The following is a 27930-nucleotide window of genomic DNA, read 5'->3' as shown; positions in this document are numbered from 1 at the left end:
TAGTTAAGAAAGCACTACAGACCAACTTCTTTTGGGGGGGGGGGGGGCGAACAGGGTTTCTCTGTGTAGCCCTGGCTGTCCTGGAACTCACTCTGTAGACCAGGCTAGCCTCAAACTCAGAAGTCTGCCTGCCTCTGCCTCCCAAGTGCTGGGATTAAAGGCATGCGCCACCACTGCCTTGGCAGACCGACTTCTTTTTTTTTTTTTTTAAGATTTATTTATTTTATTATATTTTAAGTACACTGTAGCTGTCCTCAGACACTCCAGAAGAGGGCATCAGATTTCATTACGGATGGTTGTGAGCCACCATGTGGTTGCTGGGATTTGAACTCAGGACCTTCAGAAAAGCAGTTGGCGATCTTAACCACTGAGCCATCTCGCCAGCCCCCAGACCGACTTCTTAACTTCTCCCATCTTGCCTCTTTACCCTTCCAGGGATGTTAATTCCTCAAACTCTTCATAACAAACTGACTATATGTTAAATATGTTCATCTCCATTTCAAGACTGATTCCAAAGAAGCCAACTGGCAGTACTATTATGTCCTGCAAGATAATGTAATACAGTTTTTTGTTTTGTTTTTGTTTCTGTTTTTTTTTTTTTTTTGTTTTTTTAGTCCCATGTGTAAAAACGCATAGAAACACGAATATCCATTGACTCTATCTATGTACAATACCTAGCAGTGACGACATTTTCATCTAAGTAGTATTATGCCGTCTTTTAAAAACCTTATTATATTTACTTATTTATTTGTTTGTGTGTGGGGGGTATTGTATGCGCACAAGTGTAAATGTCTGATAACAACTTATAAGCTTTGATCTTTCCTTCTCCCATGAGGATCCTAGGGATGGGATTCAGGCTATCATTAGGGGTGACAAGCTCCTTTCCACTGTCATGTGAAAATACGCCTCTCCCATTTCCTTCGGTAAGAGGCCCCATGTGCTGAGCGAAGTGTCTAGACAGAAGCCACACCTCTCAGAAGTCACACTCAGAACAAATGTGTAAAATCTCAGATACCTCGGACACTAAGCAAGCCCGTTTCTGTAGGTGCAAAGGTTCGACTGAGGGAGTCACTTTTCTTAAAGACGCCAAGAATGGTCATCAATTGGTTCAATCAAGAGATACCTAGATCAGCAAAGCCCATTCCCAACTATGTCTGTGTGGGTGTCTCCAGCACAGTTGATATGCTAAACACCAGCTGAGGGGAGAGGACCCATCCTGAATGCAGGTGGCACTGACAAGCTAGGGGCCTGGAGGTAGCAAAAAGGTGGGATAAAGAAGTAAGTGTGAGTTCCACTTTTCCTGAGACTGCACCTACTTCAGACATTGCCATGGACTTCAGACTCCATCTTTTCCAAGGCCCTCAGCCTCATACTAGGACTGTATCACTGGTTAGTACTAGGAGTGCCATCACTAGCTCCGCTTGTTCTAAGGTTTCTGTCTTCTTAGCAACTGATTACACAGTGCACAAAAAAAAAACCCTCCCCCCCCCCAGCAGTACTCCAATTTGATTGGTTGCTAAAGTATAGTGAGAATTCTGGAATTTGTTTTCTTTAGAAAACATAAATATTATAATAATATGTTTTTGCTTTAAACCCAGGTGTGGGATATGGGGCTGCTTCGGATTGTCCACAGCAGCTATGATTTACCTCATGCTTTGGCAGGGGTGCGATTCTGTGATCTGTACATAGTTTGAAACTCTGTGGACTTTTCAGAGGGTTTATAAATGCTACGGCTCCAAGAGTGTGAATGGGTTGTTGTTTGGTAGTTGGTTGTTATTGTTTGTGGTTAGTTGCTGGCTACACTGAAGACTCTCCTTATAACCCGTGACTTCATGATTATCTTTGTGTGAATATTAAGCGTGCTGTGGGGAAGTGTACTTGGAGGTCAAGTTGACAAGGAGAGGATTTATGAGGCTAATCTTATTTACCGTGATTAGTTTGGGAGGTGCCCAAGATATTACACTAAAGCACCCTTTCCAGAGGTGATTAGCACGAGATAACAACTGAAGGAGACTCACAGGGTATGTGGATAGGAGTACCCTACAGTCAGGAGGTATCAAAAGAATGAAGGCAAGCAGGGGAGGAAGCCAACCAGTGACTGTAAGCCCCTCTTTTCCTGGTAGCTGTATCTTCTGAGGCTGCCATTGCCGTAAATCTAAGAGTTCAGTTTCCTGTGCTTTTCAAGATGGACTCACATGAGGAAGTCTCTAGGGAGGTTCCTGATCTTCAGCCTTGGACACACAGGTCTTGCAATAATATTTTTCCTGGGAAGATAGAATACAAGACACGCAGGCTGAAGAGATGGCTCAGCAGTTAAGAGCACTGACTGCTTTTCCAGTGGTCCTGAGCTTAATTCCCAGCAACCACATGGTGGCTCACAACCATCTGTAATGGAATCTGATGCCCTCTTCTGGTGTGTCTGAAAACAGCTATAATTCTACTCATATAAATAAAATAAATAAATAAATAAATAAATAAATAAATACTGGGCTGGAGAGATGGCTCAGCATTTAAGAGCACCAGCTGGTCTTCCAAAGGTCATGAGTTCAAATCCCAGCAACCACATGGTGGCTCACAGCCATCCATAATGAGATCTGACACCCTCTTCTGGTGCATCTGAAGATAGCTACAGTGTACTTAGATATAATAATAAATAAATCTTTCAAAAAAATACTAAACACACACACCTGGTCACCCCAGATAGGGAGCTCATGATGGACTAAAGTGTGAATACCATCCAAAGTCCAATTTGGTGAAGCCATGAGCTTTATTAGGGCTAGTTACAGGAATACTGATGAAGGATACAGGAGCAGAAATGACTCAAAGACCAAAAGCTGTGCCGGGCGTGGTGGCACACGCCTTTGAAGCAAAGGCAGGTGGATTTCTGAGTTTGAGGCCAGCCTGGTCTACAGAGTGAGTTCCAGAACAGCCAGGGCTATACAGAAAAACCCTGTCTCAAAAAAACCAAAAAAAAAAAGACCAAAAGCTCCCAAAGCTGCTGGTGCCCAGTCACCCTGGCACGCCAAATCCCACCCCAGCACAGGTGACAGCTCACAAAAGCTCACTGCGCAGCGTCAGGCAGCTCAGGAGCTTGGAGCGTGTCCTTTCCAGGTGCCTCAGTTGGTCCCAGCCTCTGCCAGGCAATCCTGCTGCCCCTGCTTCCTCCGGGCAGTGGTTTCCTCTCACGGTCAGTCGTCTTTGAAGCTTGACTTGTCTGACGGTCTTCTCTTCCACTTACAAGGATATCTGCTAGCTTGGATTTGGGCCCATTATAAGTCACTACAACCTTGCTTTAGCTTGATAACAGTTATTAAAATCTTCTTTTCAAATAAGGTTACGGTTTCAGATGGAGTCATTGCCGAATCCTACCAGCTCTTCGAGGAGGACATTGGTGCCGATGCTCCCGAAATGTTCCATAAAATAGAGTGAAGGAGGGCACACTGTGATGTCAGCAGCACCGATGCCAGATAGGGCCATAAGAGAGAAAAGGAAAGTGTAGACCCGGGATAGACTGGTGGCTCAATGGTAAAGAACACTAGTTGTTCTCAAAGAAGACCCAGGTTCAGTTTCCAGTACCAGGTTTGGTTCCCAGTGCACATATGTGGCTCGAAGCTGGACACAACTCCAATTTCAGGGGGTCCAATGCCCTCTTATGACTTCTGGGGCACCAGGCACACATGGTGTACATATATCCAAGCAAAACACCCATACACATAAAATAAATCTAAAAGACAAACAAAGCCGGGCAGTGGTGGCACGTGCCTTTAATCCCAGCACCCGGGAGGCTTTCTCTACAGAGCAAGTTCCAGGACAACCAGGGCTACACAGAGAAACCCTGTCTCAAAAACAAAAACAAAAAACTACATATGCTCTTGCAAAGGACCTAAGTTTGGTTCTCAGCACCCACATCAGGTCTCTCAGAACGACCTATAACTTCAGGTTCAGGGGTCTGACACTGTCTTCTGACCTCTATAGTTAACCTACACATACCCATACACAGACAGTCAGAAATGCATAGTTAAAAACAACAACAAAATAATCTTATTTAATTAGGCTTTTTTTTTTTTTTTTGGTAGACAGATCAGAGGACTTTTTCCCCCTCAAATATACAGTAAAGATTTACAATGGACCTGCAAAGAGTAACACAGTAAGTTGATCAATCCTTGTATCCAGGTATCAGTTACTTCAGAGAGCTGAAGGTATTGTTTGCTAGATCTCTCCGAAATTAAACTCCTCAAAAAGGCAGCACACCTACACAGGCACCTTGCTTGTCTCGGTGATCTGCCCAGGAAAACAGACCAGGCTCCCAAGTCTGCTGTTGCCAGACATCGCAGCACTCCAAACCTTACCCCCAGCTCTGGGCTTGTTAGCTCCAAGTCAGCAGGCGCTGCTCCCTGACACTGAATTGCAGCCCACTCTAGTTTAAACAAGCACACACAGCCCCCACTAAATAGTACCCCCGAAGGTAACAATCCATATCACTCCCCTGGTAAAGAACATGAACGGTCTGCTCTAAAATTTAAAGTGTTGTGCTCTCTTGGCCCAGGCAGAGAACTCACAACGGAAACTTACCTTGACAGCTTTATTCAAGTCAGATGGCGTGCCTGCCCAGCCCCCGGGAGACCAGTCAGGAGGAGAAATGAGCTGTAAATCTTCCCATCAGGCTCATTGCGTGCGTAGGTAAACCTAGGGTGGCCTGATCATTCTTACAAGCTTAGTCATCGCAATTTATAAGCTACGTGGATGTCAGAATTGAACAAAGAAATGAGATTTCTTCTACAACACAGTCTTACATAGGTCAGGGAAAATTCTGAGTTTTGGTTTTCTCTCTCTCTCTCTCTCTCTCTCTCTCTCTCTCTCTCTCTCTCTCTCTCTCTCTCTTTCTTTCTTTCTTTTTTTTTTTTTTTTCAGTTTAGGATCTGTCTTAGAGCAGGCCAGCCCCGAGTTTACGCAGCTGACCATGATTTTGAACTCCTGTGTGGGCCTGGGTAGCAGAGATCTCTGTCCAGGTCGGGTGGGAAGGCTCCAGCGAGGGGAAGTGAGTGCAGGCAGGGAGATGAAGTCTCTGCCACGCCTTCCAGGTCGCTTGGTAACTCTGAGCTTCTCTGAACAGAGTGGGGTCAGGCGGCGGGGACCTCCGGTGGCTCTTCGGGAGAGAAGATCTCTTCCCAAGTGTTACAAAAAGCTCTTGGAACAAAAGGCTCAGTCAAAGGAATAGTTCTTGCATACCTTTAATTCCCTGCATGGCTTTATATACAGTTCTGGGGGTGATTTAGGGTTTGAGAGCAGGCACCTCTCATTGACTTGGACTGAGAGTTTGGGGGAAACCTTATTTGCATGTAGGAAGGCTTGGTGCTATTCTTAAGTGGCTGATAGCCATACCTCTCCTGTGGGGGTTGTAGGGGCGGTAACTCCGACAGGTGCCAAGGTCCAGGAGACACGAGAGAACTCCTTCCGACCCATGTAAGTGAATTATCACTACTGGGTCCCGGGGTTCAAAAATCTAGCCTCGACTGGAAACCAGGCTGTCTGTGCGTAGCCCATTGCCCCACACTCCTGAGCCTCCTGACTCACCCAGCAAGTGCTAAAATTACAGGCTTGTTGCACCACACCCAGCTACAAAGACTGGCATTTTCTTTGTGTGTGACAGTGAAGGAAGATAATGAGTACGCGTATGGTGAGGTGAAACTGTATTAATACATGTTGAAATGCTTAGTCTCCCCTTAGTGCAAATATCTATAAAATTAAAAGGCCTTCATATTATGAGACTAGTTCTGCTACAAAGCTTTTCCTGTACAGACATGCATCAACTTCTACTTATTCCAGATAAGGCACTGATGACAGGCCAAAGAAACAACCTGGCACACTAAAAAGTTTATTGAGGTTACTTACAGGAGCGTGGGGAATTCAAAGGCAGCTGCATCACCAAAAAGGTGACCCCAGCCTGGGTGTTGACTCACAAAAGCTACAACCCTGGAACTCTCTATGAAAGCAGCTCAACAGATCAGGGAGTCCCCTCTCTCTAGCAGCTGTTACTGCTTACATAAGCTTAAAGAGGAAGGAGCCATGTGAATCTGATAAATTTCAGGGATTTCCTGAGACCTATGAGTTGTTCACATCCTGACTCTTTTTATTTTTTATTTTTAATGATTTATTTTTATTTTATGTACATAGGTGTTTTGCCTGTTTGTGTGTGTGTGGTGTCAGATGCCCTAGAATTAGAATTATAGACAATTGTGAGCTGCCACATGGGTACTGGGAATTGAACCCAGGTCCCTTGGAAGAGCAGCCAGTGCTCTTAACCACTGAGCCATCTTTCCAGTCCCCAGATCCTGAATCTTTTTTTTTCCTTAAGATTTATTTATTTATATATATATATTTGAATACACTGTTGCTCTCCTCAAACACACCAGAAGAAGGCATCAGATCCCATTACAGGTGGTTGTAAGCCACCATGTGGTTGCTGGGAATTAAACTCAGGACCTCTGGAAGAACAGCCAGTGGTCTTAACCAGTGAACCATCTCTCCAGCCCCCAGATCCTGAATCTTAGTAAACCTGTTTAATTAGGAGGAAATTTCGACACAGATTCTAAACGATAGACTACCAGAAAAGGCTTTAGGTACACTCAGGAGACTTTGCATCATACTTTGATAACTGTTATAGATGTTGGTGTTCTCTCTATTTGTTTCTACCTAACAGTGTAATGATTTGAAACAATAGAAATGTACTCACTTGTAGTTCTGTAGCAGAAAGTCTGAAATCAAGATGGACCTAGACTCATGTTCCCTCTCTGCTACAGACAAATCCTTCGCTGCCTTCTCCAGCTTCTGATGTCCTCCAGGCATCCTTTGGCCTCAGATTTTAATCCTCAAGGATTTCTTCCTCAGCTCCTTTCCTCTTCTTCCAAAGACAACAGTCACTGGATTTAGAGTTTACCCTAATCTCATATTACTAATCTTAATTACGTCTAAAAAGACCCTACCCATCTTGGTGTAACGACTCATGCTTATAACACAGTACTTAGGATTTTGAGGCAGGGGATTGCTTCAGAAGCCAGCCAGAACTAAATATACTGAATTCCAGGACATTATGGACTACAGTGAGACTCTGTCCCACCTCCCTCCACCCCCCCCCAAACAACAACAACAACAACAACAACAACAACAACAAAACTGGGCATGGTACCACTCAAGAGGTAGAGGCAAGTGGTTCTCTGTGAGTTTGGGCCACCTGATCTATATAAATGTCTCAAAAGAAAAAAAGCCAGAAAAGTGCACAAAGATATACACAGATATGGCTATCCTTTCATAACAAAAGTCTTATAAGTAATTTGAGAATTGGTTAAATACTTCTTCAGAATGCTATGTTGTAGCTTTGATGTGAACATTGTAGATTTATGTTGTTTTGATAGAGAAAAACTTCAATTTATATGGTGTACTTAAAAATACTCTTTAGGAGCTGGACAGTGGTGGTGCACGCCTTTAATCCCAGCACTTGGAAGGAAGAGGCAGGCGAATTTCTGAGTTTGAGGCCAGATGGGTCTACAGAGTGAGTTCCAAGGCAGCCAGGGCTACAAAGAGAAACCCTGTCTCGAAAAACCAAATATATATGTGTGTGTGTATGTGTGTGTATACATACATATATATACACATATATATGCATATATACATATATATGTGTCTGAAGACAACTACAGTGTTCTCATATAAATAAAATAAATATGTCTTTTTAAAAAAGAATTGTTTATTTTTATTTTATGTATGTGAGTTCAGACACACCAGAAGAGGGCATCAGATCCCATTACAGATGGTTGTGAGCCACCAAGTGGTTGCTGGGAGTTGAACTCAGGACCTCTGGAAGAGCAGTCAGTGCTCTTAACCTCTGAGCTATCTCTCCAGCCTAATAATTCTTTAAAAAAGAAAAGAAAATTCATAGGAATGTCTATGCTAATATTTCTATTTTATTTATTTATTTTCTTATTTCTTGGTTGGTTGGTTGGGTTTTTTGTTGTTGTTTTTTGGGTTTTGTTTTGTTTTGTTTCTCTATATAGCCTTAGTCGGCCTGTAATTTACTATGTAGATTAGGCTGGCCTTGAACTCATAGAGATCTTCCTGGCTTAATATTTCTACTTTAAATCATAAAGCATAAGACATCAATTGGTTTAGTTTTGGGGTGTCTTTATTTTCAATATATTTTTAGTTAGTGTGTCTTTATGAATCTCACTGGGAATAACTCCCGTTAAGCAGGCTGGTAATATTTAAGATAATGAGGAATTGGTCTGTGTTACTTGGTGCATAAGACTTCATGTGCTGCTGGGGTTGGGACCCAGCGTCTGCACACACCAGGTACCGACTCTGCTGCAGAGCTTCGCTCTCCTCCTCTCAGCCCTATTTCCCCGTGGCTGTCTACCTGCCTCCTTTATAAGCCAGGGTGCTCTGACTGGAGTTCCACCATCTCCTGAACAGACAGATAACCTGCTCTCTGATTGTCTAAGGCAAGATTTCTCAGGATTTGAGTTAATCCATCCCTAACGAGTTTCTTCAGCAACTTTATTTTAACCTCTGCTGGGTTTTAGGAGAAGCTTGACCTGTATCCCATCTTTGTTCAGTTTTTTGCTATTAAAAAAAAAAACCCTTATAAAAATCACTTCTTGTTACATTAACAATTTCTCTCTATTATACTACTCTAAAACATTCCATTAAGTCACTCTGTGTTCCCTAGACAAGGACCCATATGACACATCCTTTTAGAACTTAATAGATGGAAACAGTCCTTAGAATAACTTCCTTGTATAATTCTCTGAGTATGGCAATTAGGAAGCCTGGTGTTTTGTTTTAATCTCATTCTAATAACTGTTCATTTTTATAAAGTTCCTAACTCCCTTCAGCTTTGAATGATGGGAGACATCGCTTCCTACTCAAGTTTCCACGATTGGAACTTCTAATTTTTTCATGTGTCTCTCATAAACTGTATTTGTTCCTTTGTGGAAGACATAATTTATATCTTCTGAGCTAATAAGCAAGTGCTAATCATTTTAATATTTTACATTCCTCATAATTTACTATCATCAACACATTTTTTCATTTAAAATGAAATATGAACATATTTATTAGGATGCTCAATAATGAACATGTTATCACTTTCTTCATGTGAGGGAGAATACACCTGACCCATGCTGTGGGAAGAACAGGATAAGGGCTCCCAACACGGGCATCAAATGGTTCCACAAGACATCCTCATTTACCAAGGAGAGGTTGTTTCCTGCTAGCACTGTCTCTGCTGTAAGTTCCAGCAAATTGCCACGATCTCCACAGAATCCCTTTGTACTGATACTGCCCCAGATATGGGAGAATATCAGACTACATACATCAAAAACACACAGGACATTAATAAATGGCACCCGAACATAGGCCCAACATCAAATTTCTTCAAATGATAAGGGGTGGGAGAGACTGCTACCCAAAGGAAGTTCCTCAGTGACAGTGACATTTATGGAGCTCTTATATCAAAGGCACAAGGGACCAGGGTCACTGTCATCCTACCCTGCGCAGTGGAATAAGTTTGCAGATGAAAGTATACACTGTCCCTGGCTTAAGTTTCTTCTGGTTCTTCGTGTTGTTAAATGGTGACATCCTGCCTTTCACCTGTCCTAGCTATCATTTCATTTTTTATGGTAGAAGCAAATGATGAGGTGGTGAAAAACAACCTTATTAAGACAAAATTAAAAATATAAAACGCAGATGTAGCACAATATAATACTAACTGGCTGAAAATAGTACATGCTAACAGACAATATAATACACAAACAGGGTGGCAGTAGACAGGAGAGGGCAGAGGCCACGGCCTACACCAAGAGCCTTTCCATAGACTGCTGAATGGACCTTTAGTTGAGAGCCTTCTTTGATGGTAACTGAACAGGCAGTGACTGGCCTGGAGACGCCACAGGCCAGTCCTAAGGCCTGCTTGGAGCGCACAAATACGTAGGGGACATTCTTGTCTTCACACAGCAGAGGGAGGGAGGTGCGGGATGATCTCCAAGGGCTCAGCGTCTGCTGCCATCACGACGAACTCAGAGATGCCTCTGTTGGGGGTTTTGGTGGCTTCAGTGGCTCCATTCCGAAGCTGCTTCGAAGTTACATGACTGTTGAACAAGGTCCAGCAGCTTCTTGATGAGGTGGGCATCTGCGAGGGGATAGGCCTTCGGAGTCACATCAGCCTCTGTCATGGCTGCGGGGCGCCGGCCTCGCCGCGACTCGACGACAGCCCACCTCAAGTCGGACTGAGTCATCAACACATTTAATGAGAGTAAAAACCATTTTATTTATTCTAGGTAGGGCAAAAAAAGAAATTTTTTTTTTTCTTTTTACTTATGTATTTGTTTTTAAACTGCTAGGGATTAAACCTGGGGCCTTGACCATACTAGGCAAATGCTCTACTACAGAGCTATACACCTAACTCAGAGCACAAGAAAGGGAAAGAAAAGAAAGTAACATTTGTTATACACCTACAGGACAAGTGCTGTTAGAAAGCACGATTTTACAATGTATTTTTATCCCTATAATAATCTCATGGAGTAAGAACATTAAGGTTGGAAATGTTTCATGATCATGACTTGTTGATGTCACACTGTTGGGGGTGAGCTTCAGGTTCTAATTTTTGTTTGTTTGTTTGTTTGTTTGTTTGTTTGTTTGTTTTTGTCCTATCTGTCTGTCTGTCTGTCTTGACCTGAATCAGCATGTTGTTCCTCAGTGACAAGATCCCCAAATAGGAGGTAGCCAGGAGATGAGACGATAAAGAAGACAGAAAAGCTGGGTTTCAGAGGTCTTGCATGAGCTGTGCCTTATGCCAAGCAAGTTTATTAAGAAGTACAGCATGTTATAGACTGTTAGATTGAACAAAGTCAGCACACTCTATCACCCAGTGGGACAAAATTAGGAAGAAACTTCAAGCAAGGTTTCACAAGAGGATCACAAGGTATCTCAAGAGAATTACAGACCAAGCACAGAACCACTCAGTGTGAGAGCAGTAACTGAACTCTGACCCCACCCACGTAAGAGCAACAAGTGCTCACTCTTAACAACTGAGCTACCCTTCCAGGTCCTGAGCTGAAACTTCAATGAAGGCGATTATGGCGAACAATAGATTTCAATGTAGACACAGCAGCTGTTCTTGGAGGAAGACGCCGTGGGAGACGTTTGCAAGGAGGGAAAGCCAATCCTTGACCTTGTGCCAGCTGCCTTTCTTGTTAGTTTGTAGAAACTGTTTTGTTTTCCTATGTTTCATTTGAGACAGGGTCTCACTGTATTGACCAAACTAGTCTTGGTTTCCCAATCTTCCTTGCTTGGTGTAATAATTACCACTGTCTACTTAAGACGGCCTAAAATTACCTAGGACACTCACCTCTGCCATTTCTTCCAGGAGTTATCTAGATTAGATTAGCCACTGGGCACATCTGTGAGGGATTATCTAGATTAGGTTGCCCTCTGGGTATGCCCATGGAATTATTTATATTACGTTAATTGAGGTAGAAAGAGTCATTTAACTGTGGGTGGTGATACAGAGTTTGTGACCCCCCTAGGGAAAGACCATAGACCTAATCTAATTATAATTAAAAGATGTATTGATTAGCTGCTAACAGAATGAGCAGTCTCTGAGCCGAATTTGAGCTTGCCATGAAGGAGGGTATAGGGAGTGACTTTTAAAGGGGAAACCAGAAGAAGGCCTTCAATATCTAGGCAAGCAAGTAAAATCCATTCTGTTCTGCCAAGTTAAGTGGTCAGGGCAACTCAAAACAGTCTTTAGGTATCTACATAAGCAAGTTACAGAAGCAAAAAAGGCAGTTCTTCATGTCATCACAAGTCCATGGTCACCGTTGTACATTTCTGAGTAGGGATCAGTGAGTCAGGGTCACTGGGAATTTATCCTCCAGGGACTGGAGTCAGAGACAAACGACTAGTGGGCACCAAGATGGATGCTGAGCATAAAAGGAACTTATTAGCCATATCAGTGGTACTACTCCAAGGGCCAGAGTCATGGACTGAAGAAAAAAAAAAAAAAGAAAAGAAAATTATTCTAACTACCAGCTTTTACCCATTCCTATTTCCTGACACCAGACAGAGTCTAACCAACTGCCTCAGACTCCTGCAGCCATTAACCCCTGCCATAGTGGACTGCACCTTTGACCTGTTAGCCTCTCTGGATTTTGCTTCTTGTCTGAGGTATAGTCATATCGAGACAGATATACTCAGTCTCACAAACGCTGGGATTGAGTCTGCGAGTTACCCCCGGGTCACCAGGCCACTTCAAGTTGAAATCAGTGCTTACTCCAAAGATCCCAAAGCCTTTAAGAATTACACAAAACCATCTTTGCCTACACTTGCTAAATGGAACCGCTAAGCCTGGACAATAGCACTCTTTTCCCCAAAAGACACCTTACTCAATTTCTTAAGCCCACTGAAACCTGTTGCCCAAAGAAAAAGATTCATTTCAAAATATTACCATTTGTTGATAATGGTGACAGGCCTTGTAGCCTAAGACTTCTGATGGCGATGGATGGCAAGATTAATGTTTTCATGCCTAGAAACATAATAGACATTCTGAAATCTGTGGATTAAGGAGTAATTTCAGCTTTTAAGTCTTATTATTTAAAAAAAAAAAGTCTTAATGCAGTTGTTGATGTGGTGATGCCTCCGGAGGGTCTGAGCGCAGCAAACTAAAAACCTGATAATTAGTCACCAGTCTAGAGGGTAAAGAACATGTCTGACTCAAAAGAAGTTAGATTATCAGTATTAACCAGAGTTTAGAGTAAGTTAACTCTAACCCTCACAGATGACCTTGAAGGATTCAAATTTTCACCATAGGTTTGGTGAAACTAGTCACAGAATTATAGGCAGAATCTTAAGTTGGAGGCTAGTGTGTGAGCAAAGAAAGCTATTTCTTGAAATGTAATCTATTTATTCTCAGCGAAGAAACAGTAGATGTTGTTGAAATTACAACAAAGGTCTTCAAATGCACACAAACTTGGTAAAACAGTGGCAGAGTTTGAGAAGGTGGATTCCAATTTTCCGTGGCAATATCCTACCTCCAGCTCCTGATGCCAGGACTTCAGGTATAAAGTCACCTTAACTCCACCTGATTCCGATTTTGAAAGACCCTCTACTATGAATAAAATGTACAATATCACATGCTATAACAAAATCTTTCATTAAAGAAAAAAAGTGACCAAGCCAGCTCAATTACTCAATGGGGTCTTCAGGGAGGGTGTGAGAATTGATAAGAAAAAGACAATTAGACAGCACTATAACGTGACTCCAGCCAGTGCCGAGGCAAATCTGCTTTTATATCATTTTAAGTAAGTGCAAAGAATAAGGTCAGTTCTAGGTCAAGGGACAAAGCAATAAACAAAATTAGTCAGGGAAGAAGGCAATAAATAAAGGTCCGTAGTACTCAGGGACTCATCAAGATGATCAAGATCTTAAGCCTACTTTCTTGCCCTAACCCAGTGTCAAATTCCTACCAAATTTCTAGAAACGGCTCCAAGAGCTCTCCATAAAAAAGGTCAATAGATGTGGCAAACTTTCTAAAGATGTATTTTTACTTTTTGAATCTGTTTATGACTGTGTGTCTGAACAGAGTATGTGCACATGAGTGCAGTTACCTCCAGAGCCCAGAAGAGGGCATCAGGTCCCCTAGAATTGGAGTTTGCAAAGTGGCTCTCTTGTGCAATGTATGGAAGCATCACCTGTCAATTAAAAAGCCTATGGCCAATGAGGTGAGGCAGGAATAGAAGGGGGGACTTCCAGGAGAGAGATGTAGGGGGGGAGGGGAGAAAGACTGAGAGAGACAGAGACAGAGAGACAGAGAGTGACTGAGAGAGACAGAGAGACAGAGAGAGAGAGAAAAGAGAGAAAAGTGAGATTTGCCCAGAATGCTGATGAAGATGGACACGTGAAGCTGAGGGCAGTAACCAGCCACGTGGCACTCTTAGAATAGAATAAATGTAATAATTGAGTTATGAACTAGTCAGAGAACAATCCAAAGCTTTTGGCCTAGGCAACTATTCATGAAATATTAAGTCTCTGAGTCATTATTTCGGGGAACAAAGAGGTTTTGTGGAAAAGCTGGTGGTTACAGGAGTCACAGGTGTTTCTAGCAGCCTGATGTGAACACTGGGAATTCAAGTCCTCTGTAAGAGCAATGCACTTTCTCAACTACTGAGCCATCTCTCTGCCTCAGATGTGGCAAATTTACTGCAGCTCATTTGTTAGTTTAGTTTCCATACCTGGGGATCAAATCTAGCCGTGCTAGGCAAGGGCTCAACCACTGAGCCTCATTCCTATGCTTGGTTTAATTATTTCAAGAAATTGTCTCAGCCATCCAAAACCCTCAGCATGTACTACCCTTGTCAGTCAGCAGTTTTGACACTGAAGCCAGACCCTCCACCAAAGGAAAGTTTATGCTCACTGAAGGCACAAGTAACAATGAGCACATTTTAGTTATAAGATTCTTTGTTATTGTTGTTATTGTTGTTTGAGACTGGGGAATTAGACCCCAAATTTCACACTAAGCTAAGCATATGTGCTCCCACTGAACAACTCCTGGAGTCCTAGTAAAGTTTTTTAAATTAAGGGGTAACTTAGTTAGCATTTCTATTGCTATGATGAAAGACTACAAAAATGCTAGTTGCAGAGGAAAGGGGTTTTTCACACTTCAGCAGTATTCTTCATTCACTGAAGAGGTCAGGACAGGAACTCAAACAGGGAAGGAACTGGAGGCAGGAGTTGATGCAGAGGCCATGGAGGGGTGTTGCTTACTGACTTGCTTCAACTGGTTTGCTCAGCCTTTCTTATAGAACCTAGGACTACCAGTCCAGGGATGACACCAACCAAAATGGGCAGGACCCTCCCCCATCAATCAGTAATTAAGAAAATGCCTTACACCCAGATCTTCTAGAGACAATTAAAAAAAATTCTTTATTTTATGAGCATTGGTGTTTTGTCTGCTTGTATGTCTGTGTGAGGGATTCAGATCCTGGAGCTACAGACAGATATCAGTCACCATGTGGGTGCTGGGAATTGAACTTGGGTCCTCTGAAAGAGCAACCAGTGCTGTTAACCATTGAGCCATCTCCCCAGCGCCTGAGGCATTTTTTAATTGAAGTTCCCTCCTCTCAGATAGTGTCAAGCTGACGTGAGACCAGCCAGCACACATGGTGACTATAACTTCACCAGAACCTCTTGCAGAACCAGGACTAAGTGGGACCACACCACAAGTATGGCTGCAAAGGATCTCTTGCTCCATCTTCCTTCGGTTCCTTTCTCAAAGCCTTGAAGACAGAATGGGACACTCACTGGCTTAGCTGATCTCCCTAGTGTGGTCACATCCGTCTGCTCTCTGACTTTACCACTGCTTACACATCTTATGTTGGGTTAAGTGATAGATTCTAGCCTCTGAAAACTTCTGAAGTCAGGACTTTGCCCAAAACCTCCAATAATAACAAGTTGGCTTTTGAACAAGTTTGTCTTTGGTGTGTGTGTGTATGTGTGTGTGTGTGTGTTTTCATTTGTTTGCTTGCTTGCTTGCTTGTCTTTAGAAACAGAGTCTTATGTGAATTTATTACGTAGCTCAAGACCTTACACTCAGGATCCTCCTGTCCCAGTCCTAACTGCTGGCAACACAGGCATGCCTACCTTTGTGCCTTGTAAATGAGATCTGATTGGACGATGGGGCATGGGCGTGGTCAGTGATCAGGGTTGCAGGGTAAGGACCTGTAAGGGAGTTCAGAGGACAAGCACGACTCTGTGTGTATACTAAGAAACTGGTCTGGCAACCATGTAAGCAAACCCTTGCCCGGGCCTCAGTTTGGGCCCAGGGTCCAGCTACAGTGACTCATCAGAAAGAGGCTGGTTTATTTAGAGTCAGCACTGGCTGGACAGTGGGAAACCAGCCTGCCGTTCATCTGCAGAACCCAGGCCAAGGCATGAGGACAAACATTATCTCTCTGGCTTCAGTGTCTGGACAGGAACTGCCAGTTCCCAGTAATAACTGAACGCTCTCACTAAGTTATGATAAGATAAAAAGCACACACATCGCAGTAAAGCTTAAGAGAAAGTTGTTAAGGTTAGAGGCTGTGCTTTGGGAAACTGCTTCAGCACTGCACGGCGAATGTTCACAGGCAGGAGCAAAAACTGAATTTGAAGATTGTAAAGAGAGAGCTCAGTGGTTAGAGTGCTTCAGATTCTCCCAGGTTGCTACGTCCACTCCAGTGAAGTTTGCTTGGCAGGCGGAGAGGCCTGGGAGCACTCATGAGGCAAAGAGTTTCACAGAAACTCACCTCCTGGAACTTTGATGTTCTCATAACCTGTATACTCATACCCTATCCCCAAGCTAGTCTAGTGTATGGATGCACGTGCTCTCTTTCAGTATTATTTTATTATAAGTGCCTTTTAAGATTGAATTCTGACATAGCTAAGCCTTCGCCAGTGTTCCAACGTCCCAGAAAATCCTTAAAGCTGACAAACTTGGAATTCAATAGGAATTCAGTGAGGTTACCTATTCAGTAACATTCAAATTTACTTCTAGTAGAGACTGTGAAACTAATTAGGCATTACAAAGAACAGAGCCAGAATAGCTCAGGGCTGGTCTGCAGAGTGTTTACTTGAGATAATATCCAGTCTTACCCAGACCAGGGACTTCACAATGGCCTAGTGAACAAACAGGTGGGTTCACCATATGTAAATAGTCATCTTATAATAAAATATATTAAAGGGACTGAAATGGACCTCATTAGTACAGCACCTGCCTAGTAAAGGTAGTAAAAGATCGCTGTAAAATTAGTCAATGAATAGAGGGATTTATGATATACAAAAAGTAAATTCAGATTGGATACACAGTCTCATTTGGGAGAAGTAACTACTGTTAACTCTTAAGTGTGGATCATCCAATTTTTTTCAAAATGTATGTCTTGGAGCTGCTATTGCTGGGATGGAATGCCATGACCAAAGCAACTTGGGGAGGAGAGGGTAATTCAGCTTATACTTCAGCATCAGTGAAAAAGTCAGGAAAGGAACTCAAACAGGGCAGGAACCTGGATGAAGAAACCAGGGGGCTTATTGGCTTGTTCCTCATGGCTGCTTGTCTGTTTTTTCTATCTGCCTGTCTCCTCTCAGATAGCCTGTTTTCACTCTGTGTCATGGAGATCCTGCAGCTTTGGATCTGCAGCCCCTTCACACCCTCCAGCAGTTCATAGATGGGGTAGATGTTGACGTGGGCCAACTCAAAGCACTGAGTCTGGGCCTGGGTGGTAGCTGAGTTGGTCAGACCACCAGCTGCCCTGTACCCACACCACCAGGGCCAGCTCTCCAGCATTGCCCTTTCCCACCCAGCTCTGATCAACTCTCCTCACTCAGGTCACAAGGGCTAGCTCCACTGTGCCGCCCAGGTAAGGTGCAGGGGACCCTCTGCCAAACACTGCAGCCAGTGAGGGGCAGGGCCAGCTCTTCAACCTGCTTGCTTGCTTTCTTTCTTTGTTTCTTTCTTTGTTTCTTTCTTTCTTTCTTTCTTTCTTTCTTTCTTTCTTTCCTTCTTTCTTTCTTTCCTTCTTTCTTTCTTTCTTTTAAATACTTATTTATTATTATATGTAAGTACACTGTAGCTGTCTTCAAACACCCCAGAAGAGGGCGTCAGATCTCATTACGAATGGTTGTGAGCCACCATGTGGTTGCTGGGATTTGAACTCAGGACCTTCAGAAGAGCAGTCAGTGCTCTTAACCACTGAGCCATCTCACCAACCCCTCAACCTACTTTCTTATAGAACCCAGGATCACAAGCCCAAGGATGGCTCCTTCCACAAGGGGCTGGGCTCTCTAACATCAATCACTAATTAATGCCCTGCAGGCTTGCCTTCAGCCTGATCTTATGGAAACACTTTTTTTAGATTTGTTTATTTATTTTATGTATGTGAGTACACTGTAGCTGTACAGATGGTTGTGAGCCTTCATGTGGTTGTTGGGAATTGAAACTTTAGGACCTCTGCCGTTTCCCGTCAACCTCACTCACTCAGTCCCTGCTTGTTCTGGCCCAAAGATTTATTATTACACAAAAGTACACTGTAGCTGACATCAGAAGCACCAGAAGAGGGTGTCAGATCTCATTATAGGTGGTTGTGAGCCACCATGTGGTTGCTGGGATTTGAACACAGGACCTTTGGAAGAGTAGTCAATTGTCTTACCCGCTGAGCCATCTTGCCAGCCCTGGAGGCATTTTCTTAATTGAGGCCAGATCCCTCCTCTTTGATGACTATATTGTGTCAAGTTGACATAAAACTGTCCTGCACAATGTATATCTAAAAATCAAGTATAAAACTTTGGGGAAGGTGGTGGGAGGTAGCTGCGTTAGTAAAGTGTTGCGGCCGCCAGCAGCTCGCAACATGAACGGTTTGACTGAGAAGGCTACTCGAGCTGTAAGAGAGGAATCTAGACGGGGCGAAAGAAGAAACGGAGCCAAGACAAATTCATTCTGATCAAAGCACAAATTTTATTGTTGGGACACTAGTTATAAAGGAAGGGGGAGGGGACCCGATTCCCGCCGAATAATCTCTGGTCCAGTAGAAAGGTGCACGTGTGTGGCTCCCCAGGTTCTAGCAGTGGGCGTGGCAGAGCAAATGAGCGGGAAGCTCCACCCCTGAGCAAGCAGGTTTCAGGCTGGGGGAGGGGAGACTACATTTCCTCCCTTTTATTAACAAAACTTAAAAAAAAAAAAGAAAAAACTGGCCTGAGGGGGGCGGGGAAATTATCTATGCTCAATAGTTCTGCCTGGAATCTAGGGCTAAAGAAAAAACCTGCTTCACTGGGATTCTTTAACTTTTCTTATGGTAAACTGTATCTGGCTTAAGACTGTCCTTTCTTAGTAAACAACTAACTGAAAGGCCTGGAGCTGCAGGCTCTGACTTTAAGATGCTAATTAGTACTTGGTAGGTAACTTTCTAGTTGACCTCCGCATTTTTGGATGATAGGTGGGAAACAGGGAGAAGGGGTTCGGCCGGCTCTGTAGTACAAAGCCAATTGGCTTTTTTATTTGGGTGGGAGGCAGTGAAGGGCTTGCCCTTTCAATAGTACGTCTCCAATCTCTCTCCCCCCTATTAATTAAGTTAAATAAGGCAGCGCTTAACTGAGGTGATCAAATGATTTTCTCATCCGTAGATGAGTGGGCTTTTAACCTTGGCTTGGGTGGACATGGACCCGATTCCTCCCCTGGGTACTGATAAGACCCACACCTGTGGCTCTTGATACCTTTTGGGGAGGTGAGGCAGAGCCGAAAAATATTTTTCATTTTTAGCCAAAATTTGGTACCAACCTTTTTCAAACCGGGTTTATCTCACAGGAAACTCAGAAATGGTCAAGCTGGACCTTCCCCTGCAGTGACTCTGCACCAAGCGATGCCCATACTGAATTTGTACGATCACAAACCAGTATGCACAGTTCTGAGTGCTGTGCAGCTCCTAAAGGAGAATTATCAACCTCAGATTTAGCAAAGCCTAAGCAAGAATTATGTCGTTAGTAACACCACGATTTGTGGCTAAAATAGGAGCTGGAAGTCGTTCCTCCTCATCCCTGTTTTTTCCACAGCCTTATTGAGCTAAGGACACCTTGCAGTAACAGCAAGGGTGAAAAGCCAGAGGTCAGCTAAGGGGCTAAGCCTGTCTATCAAAATAAAAACCAATCTTTATTAATATAGAAATATCTACTTTTCTAGCCCTCTTGGTAAACCTAATTTTTAACTCAGACTGAAAGCCACGTGCTGGAAATGTCCTTGGAAAGGAGATAACAGCAGCCACCTGTGTGCTCTAGGGGGGCGGGGATGCACATCTGCTGGTCCGCTTCGAGAATGTTGATTTACCTGCTTGAAAGACAAAATCTCAACAGTGAGAAAGTAGGAAAGTAGAACTTTTTTGGGGGAAGTCTAGGTACTTTATTTAAATGTAAATTGTAAAGCTGAGGCTAGTCTCCGGCCTCCTGTCGGGAGCTGGCTCAGAGAGTAGCTGGAGAACAGCTTTGGGAGCTTTCGCTCTCAGCTGAATTCTAAGCACAAAAGGAATTTTAGTCTTTAGAATGATACTTACCAGAAGAGTCAGAATCTGTGTTCATCTGACGAATTAATCTCTCTGGCAGCCACCGCGCTCCATCTTTATCTCGTGAAAAAACACAAACTGAGCCTCTACCCCAAATTAGAACTGGATCTGGACCCTTCCATTCATTAGTCAGGGGGTCCTTTCATTTTACCAATGCATAAGAATTAGAAGTAACTGGATGCCAGTGGCGATCCGCTGCAGACTGGCCCTTGATATCGGTGTGCAAGAAATTTAGGACAAATAAGGTGAAGGCAAGGTGGGAGGCCTGATGTCTGCACAAAGGCGGACATATCCCGCCAAATCTGTCGTTTCCTTATGCGGTTGAATCGCAGCTCGGCAAATTGCGTTAGCATTTTCATAAGCCAATTGCATAACGAAGGGACTTCCCGTGTCCGGACTTTCAAGGATTCTACTAGCTGAAATCAATAGCCTGTCCACAAAATCCTGATATGGTTCATCAGAACTCTGCCGAATGCTAGCTAAACTTCCACCAATCTCTCCTTTGACTGGCAACCTTCCCCAAGCACGGCGTGCGGCCGTTGCAATTTGCGCATACACTGCAACGGGAAAATCAATCTGATTTGTCTGTCCCTCATATGGACCCTCTCCTAAAAGCATGTTGCTATCCCAGTCTGAATTACCAGCCTGAGCGTTAGAAGCAGCAGTTTTCTTACTGGCGTCTCGCCATTCAGAATCCCAAAGCAAAAAAATCTCCTCCTGACAGGGTAGCCTTAGAAAGAGTCTTCCAATCTAAAGGGGTTAAGTGTGACTCCACAACTGTGTCCAGTAATGCTTGAGTGAATGGGGCTGAAGGGCCATATTGCACAACAGCTGCCTTTAACTCTTTTATCAACTTGAAATTTAAGGTCTGGTAATGTCTGGCCCCAGTATCTTGTTGATCAACTACCTCGACCACAGGAAAGGCTAGCGTATTAGACATATTCTGTCCTTTCCCACGAGCCTGACTCACAACCTTTTCTAGCGGCACCTGGTGAACTACAGAAGAGTTACTCTTCTCCGCTTTTGACATCTTTTTTAGTTCCCGAAGCTCATTAGTCAGCCTCTGAAGCTTAATCTCAAACTCTAACTCGCTTAGTCGTGTGTCCCTATGAGTGGCACCTCCCGAAGTGGGGACTACAGGTGGAGCGGGAGATTCACAAGAGGACCAATTCTCATTAAGGTAATGGGCAGCTCCTCTATCTGAGTGATTTTTGTTAAAAATCAGTTTTTCATCCGAGTTTCCACATTTATCAATTTTTGAGTTAAGAAGATCTTTTTCTGAGGAGGCCCTCTCTGACAGGCACTCCTCCTGAGATACCACAAGCTCCGCCTGGGGGCAACTTAGCCCTGGGGAAGTGGCATCTTTTATTGCATCATTTACGAGCGCCCAGAGGCCTAGGGTAAAATTATCTGCCTGAATGATTTTTAAGGCCTCACCAACTTTTCCCAGGTTCCACAATCTAGTGTTTCTTCTTCCTTGAACCATGGGCAACAGCTATCTATCTTACCTAAAAAATTTTTTACTAACTGTACTTCAAGCCTTACTCCTCTGGCCTGAAACAACTCCTGAAAACTATGGGCAACCGCCTGATCCATTACTTTAAACCCTTTCTTCTTCCACCTAAGAGCTTCCTAAAAAGCTGCGGCTAACCTGCCTGTTTCCGTTTCTAGTTCCGATTAACACGCTGCTGACCCAAGCAGAACCAGCGTTGGGTTAGCACTGATTCAAGCTTAATTCGTATCCTACCGCATCCTCAGCAACACTTTACAAAACTGAAATTTTAAGCTAGCACTAGCATGTGTACCTGTCCGTTGCTCCGATGTCTGATACGAAGATCCTTTCCTGTGGAGCTCCACAGCAGCGTTCCTCTTAGCATCTCTCTGCCATTCTTCAGGTCCCTGTTCGGGCGCCAAAATGTTGCGGCCGCCAGCAGCTCGCAACATGAACGGTTTGACTGAGAAGGCTACTCGAGCTGTAAGAGAGGAATCTAGACGGGGCGAAAGAAGAAACGGAGCCAAGACAAATTCATTCTGATCAAAGCTCAAATTTTATTGTTGGGACACTAGTTATAAAGGAAGGGGGAGGGGACCCGATTCCCGCCGAATAATCTCTGGTCCAGTAGAAAGGTGCACGTGTGTGGCTCCGCAGGTTCTAGCAGTGGGCGTGGCAGAGCAAATGAGCGGGAAGCTCCACCCCTGAGCAAGCAGGTTTCAGGCTGGGGGAGGGGAGACTACAGTAAAGTACTTGCTACACAAGCATGAAGACTTGAGTTGAAACACCCAGAGCCCACATAAGAAAGCCAGGTATGGTACCGTACACCTGTAATCCTGGTGCTGGGGAGGTAAGGATGGGGGATCCCAGGGTCTTGATGGCTACCTAGCCTAGCTAAATCAGTAACCTCCATGTTCAGTGAGAGATTTGGCCTCACAAAAGCAAGAACATCAGAGGAAGATAAGCAATGTTAACCTACGGTTTCCATACACACTCACATACACACACACTCACACACACACTCACAGACATACACTCACACATACACCTAGTCACACACTCATATACACACATACACACATACTTGTATACACACACTCACACACACACACTCACAGACACATGCACATACACACACTCACATGTATACTCATATACACACATACACACACATTCACATACACATACACACACACTCACATATACACATAAACATACACACATACATATACATACACGCTTACACATACATATACAGACATAAACATACACATACATATACAGACATAAACATATACATATACACATATACACATACACAGTCACACACTCATACACACACACAGTCACACACTCATACACACACACAGTCACACACTCATACACACACACAGTCACACATACACATAATCACACACTCATATATACACATACACTTACATTCACATAAACATATGCACATAAACATACACACATACATATACATACATACATATATACACATAAACATACACATATACACATATACACACACAGTCACACACTCAGATACAGAGAGAGAATAAATAATAAATAATGGGGCTTTGTTTCTCTATAGTATGATAGAACAAATGATAAATATTTTTAATATTTTAGCCGTGTGTGTGTGTGTGTGTGTGTGTGTGTATGTGTGTGTGTGAAAGAAAGAGGGGGGTAGGGAGGAAGGTAGAGAGAGCTGTAGGAGAGGTAGGGAGAGGGAAAAACAGGACTGCCTCTAGGGTCTAACAAATGCTAAACATGTACTCTATTATGAAGCACACTGTCAGGCCCTTCTTTTTTTTTTTTTTTTTTTTTTTTTGAGTATTTTTTTTGCCTGATTTTTTTTTTTCAATGTAGTTTTCCAGCTCCGTCAAGCCTTTTCACGAGGATATCCTGCTCCTGGCTGAGAAAAGCAGGCTCGAGCCTGCTGCAGGCACGTTTAACACATGATGATGAAGCACCACGGGTCCTGTGATGTGTATTTAGTCAGTGTCTCCTAAACACTTGGCCTCATAACAGCCCTAGCATCCCTCCCCTTAGCCTGCGCATCACGTGTTGGCCGCTTGGCCAGAGGTTAAGGACGTCAGCTTGGCTTGAGACTGGACTGTTGTCAAACGCTGGATGGCTGTAAAGTATTTTCTAGTCCTTGTCCCCAGGAGAACCACATTCATGTTTTACTGTGTACCCCAATGAATAAAATGTAGGGCCCATTCAATAAATATATCTGTCAAGAATCAGCATACACTACCAAACACATGCGTTAATGCACATTGTAAGAAAATAAAAACGTTTTCAACTCTCTTGACTATTCCTTTTATGGAAATATGTAACCTTATCATTTCCTACAATTAAAGAACTGATTTCAACATAAGATGATGGGAATGTAGCACCGTTTCAGAGCTTGTGATGTATGCAGGAGACCCTGGGTTCTACCTTCAGTACCATAAATATAAAATACTTTATATGTATTAGTAAAAGTAATGATTTCCTACTTTAATATACTGCTTAGAAATACTAACTACACAATGTTAATTTTTTTGAGAGACCCAATTGCCCTCCTCCAGCTCCTCCCTGCGGGATAAGATGCAGGGCCCACCTTCAAAGAATCAGGAATGTCGTCTTCTTCAGTTTGTCATAAAAGCTGCTATTGGAGAGCATGGCCGGGCCTGTGGCCTTCCTGATGCTGCATTCTAAATTAAGGCATATTTGCCCAGCTTGCCACATGTAGGACCAGAAAACCACGTTTCCTGTCAAAGGAGAGTGTCTTTCCTCAAAGGCTGATCAAGTACTCTGGAAGCCATCAGTTCCAGGCTGGAGGGCACTGAGTAGGATTCTTCAGGCCACTTTCTCATCCGCTGGCTAATCAGGCTGCTGAGAAACACAGCACAGGAGAGCTAGGAGTGTTCACAGGAAAAGACACATTGCTCATTCCATCAGAGACAACACTGTGACGCTCACTATGATAAAGGGTTTCTTTTTTTTTTTTTAAGATTTTACTTATTTATTACATATAAGTACACTGTCGCTGTCTTCAGACACTCCAGAAGAGGGAGTCAGATTTTGTTACCGATGGTTGTGAGCCACCATGTGGTTGCTGGGATTTGAACTCCGGACCTTTGGAAGAGCAATCGGGTGCTCTTACCCACTGAGCCATCTCACCAGCCCCGAAAAAGGGTTTCTTGATTAAAACTGTGGCATGAAGGAGGCTTCTTAGGTATTCGTATGTGGTTGTGAGCAGTGATTAGATTGTTGATAGAAGTGTGGCATAAACCGGGCGTGGTGGCGCACACCTTTAATCCCAGCACTTGGGAAGGCAGAGGCAGGCGGATTTCTGAGTTCGAGGCCAGCCTGGTCTACAAAGTGAGTTCCAGGACAGCCAAGGCTATACAGAGAAACCTTGTCTCAAAAAACCAAAAAAAAAAAAGAAAAAAGAAAAAAGAAAAAAAAAAAAGAAGTGTGGCATAAAGGCAATTTTATGAAAGAAGATATTGGAAAGAGTCGTTAAGGATACTTACCTTCGTATTAAATAGGGTTAAATTTAAGAGTTATGAATTAGACCATCCAGCAGAAGATATTTATAATATAACCTCTGTGTGTGTTTTATTTATTTATTTTTGAGACACTATTTTATTAGGTAGCTTTGGCAGGCTTCTTTTTTTGTTTCTTCCTAACTTTATTTTTCATTTGTGCATGTATGTGTGTTTGTGTGTATGTGCACACACTTGTGAGGGTTACAGAACACGTATCAGACAAATCTCAGGAGTGGATTCTGTCCTTCCAGTATGGGTTCTGGAATTGAGATAAGGCTACCAGGCTTGTGCAGCAAGCATTTGCACCATGGAGCCACCTTTCCGGCCCCTGGCTAGCTTTGAATTCACACATTCCACTTTTTCCTCTCATCACGCCCAGCTCCATGACTTCTGTCTTCTTTTAAAACTCCATTTTATGTATGTGGGTGTGGTGCTTGCATGTGTGCCTGTGCGCCATGTGAGTGCCTACTGCTCAGGGAGGCTAAGGGTGTTGAATGCCCTGTAACTGAGGTTACAGAGGGTAGTGAGCCACCATATGTCTCCTGGGAATCAAATGGCGGGTCTCTAGAAGAGAAACCAGTGCTTGTAAATACCGAGCCTCCTCTTTTGCCCCATTGCTTTCCTTTAACCGTACACAATACTGCGAGAGAAAGAGATCATGTAGCAATGGAAGTTATAATAAAAAAGAAACTACCCAGCACTCGGGAGGCAAAGGCAGGCGGATTTCTGAGTTCGAGGCCAGCCTGGTCTACAGAGTGAGTTCCAGGACAGCCAGGGCTACACAGAGAAACCCTGTCTCGAAAAACAAACAAACAAGAAAGGAAGAAAGGAAGAGAGAGAGAGAGAGAGAGAGAGAGAGAGAGAGAGAGAGAAGAAGAAGAAGAAGAAGAAGAAGAAGAAGAAGAAGAAGAAGAAGAAGAAGAAGAAGGAAGGAAGGAAGGAAGGAAGGAAGGAAGGAAGGAAGGAAGGAAGGAAGGAAGGAAGGAAGAAACTAAAATTCCAAGATTTGAAAGATTTTCGGGTGGCGAAGAATTAAAGAGGTTGTGTTTTCGAGGAAGATGTGTTCTCACGTGTACAAGAGAAATAGGGATATCATAAAGAATGTGAGTAGAAGCAAGCCAGGTATCATTCTTCAGGACAATGGAAAAACACTCCAAAGGCATTTCAGAGTGTCTTCTTGTTATTATTTTTAACAGACAAGGTTTTACAATGTTGTCCAGGCTGGTTGCTAACTCCTGGGCTTAAGTACTTCTCCCTTCTCCCCACCTCTTCCCCAGCCCACCTTTTCTTTCATTGCACCTAAGCCTTTTAAAGTAGTTGGGGTTTCAGGCATGCACCACCATGCCTGGCTCGTTACTGAGATCTCTGGGGCTGCCCCCACTTAAGCCCAGAGTTCTATCCATGAACTTGGTCCCCTGAACCTTGGAATTCTGCCCTTAATTCCAGTAAAGTGCGCTTTGGCTGACCTAAGCCATGGCTCAAGTGTGCTAGCTGGGGCTAGGACTGCAGAGAGCCAGGCATCAAGCATTAGCAGTTGCATGTGATAATCCTGCGGGTGCATAGAGCTTGTAAGCAGCACAAAGCTGCCACTACTGAGATTGCAAAGGATGTGTCAGACAGCCCAGGGCAATGCCTACTGTAGCGTCCTGTCTGGGGCTGCTCCCACGACCAGGAACTATTCAGTTGTCAGCCTCCAACTCTTGCAGGCACAGTACTCTAATACTTCCCAGAGACTCCAACCCATAGTCACACAACACCTTGGGGGCCAACTCCCTGCGGCAGTGTGGTCAGTGAGTGAGAGGGACATGGGATCAAATTTCCGGCCTTGGGTTTAGTATTGTTTGCTCTGTTACCTTTTTGAAGGCTTTGGACCTATTACTTTGTTTCTGATTTCTTCTTTGTATAAAGTTGTCTGACCTATGGCCAGGAAAGGAATAATGTTAGTTTCACAAGCTCTCAGTTGGAAAGAGAATTTGCCTCAAGATGAGTCACGCTTTGAGTTTCACTTCTTTTTTTTTTTTAAGATTTATTTATTATTATATTTAAGTACACTGTAGCTGTCTTCAGATGCACCAAAAGAGGGTGGCAGATCTCATGATGGATGGTTGTGAGCCACCATGTGGGTGCTGGGATTTGAACTCAGGACCTTCAGAAGAGCAGTCAGTGCTCTTAACCACTGAGCCATCTCTCCTGCCCCGAGTTTCGCTTCTTCATGTTATTATTTATTTATTATTCCAATCTGATGTAGATGAGACTCTCGATGTCTTAGTAGGGTTCCTATTGCTGCATGACCATGACCAAAAAAGCAACTTGGGGAGGAAAGGGTTTATTCTGCTTCTGCTTCCCCAACCCTGTTTATCACCAAAGGACCATCAGGGCAGGAGCTCACACAGGGCAGGAACCTGGAGGCAGGAGCTGTGCAGAGGCCATGGAGGGTGCTGCTCACTGCCTTGCTTCCCACGGCTTGCTCTGCCAGCTTTCTTATAGAACCCGGGACCACCAGCCCAGGGGTGGCACCACTTACCATGGGCTGGGCCCTCTCTTGTTGATCACTAATTGAGAAAATGCCTTACAGCTGGACTCACGGAGGCATTAACTCAAGGGAGGCTCCTTCCTCACTGATGATGTTAGCTCGTGTCAAGTCCCCAGCACTGTTCTCTTCCCAGGCCTCAGCAGGACTGTCTAAATCAACCAGGGACAGTTCCAACTGCTTTTCCCAATTCTCCAACCTCTGCCTCTCAGTTGCAAACTGTCTTCACTA

The 27930-nt window shown here is 43.7% G+C and overlaps 1 pseudogene; it reads right to left on the bottom strand.

Annotated features, from left to right (window-relative positions):
- Nucleotides 1–9845: 9845 nt before the first annotated feature.
- Gm8948 lies at nucleotides 9846–10265 on the bottom strand (annotated as a pseudogene).
- Nucleotides 10266–27930: the final 17665 nt, after the last annotated feature.

This window comes from Mus musculus, chromosome 10, assembly GCF_000001635.26.
Source record: "Mus musculus strain C57BL/6J chromosome 10, GRCm38.p6 C57BL/6J".
NCBI lineage: Eukaryota > Metazoa > Chordata > Mammalia > Rodentia > Muridae > Mus > Mus musculus.
This window is presented reverse-complemented; position numbering and strand designations above follow the sequence as displayed.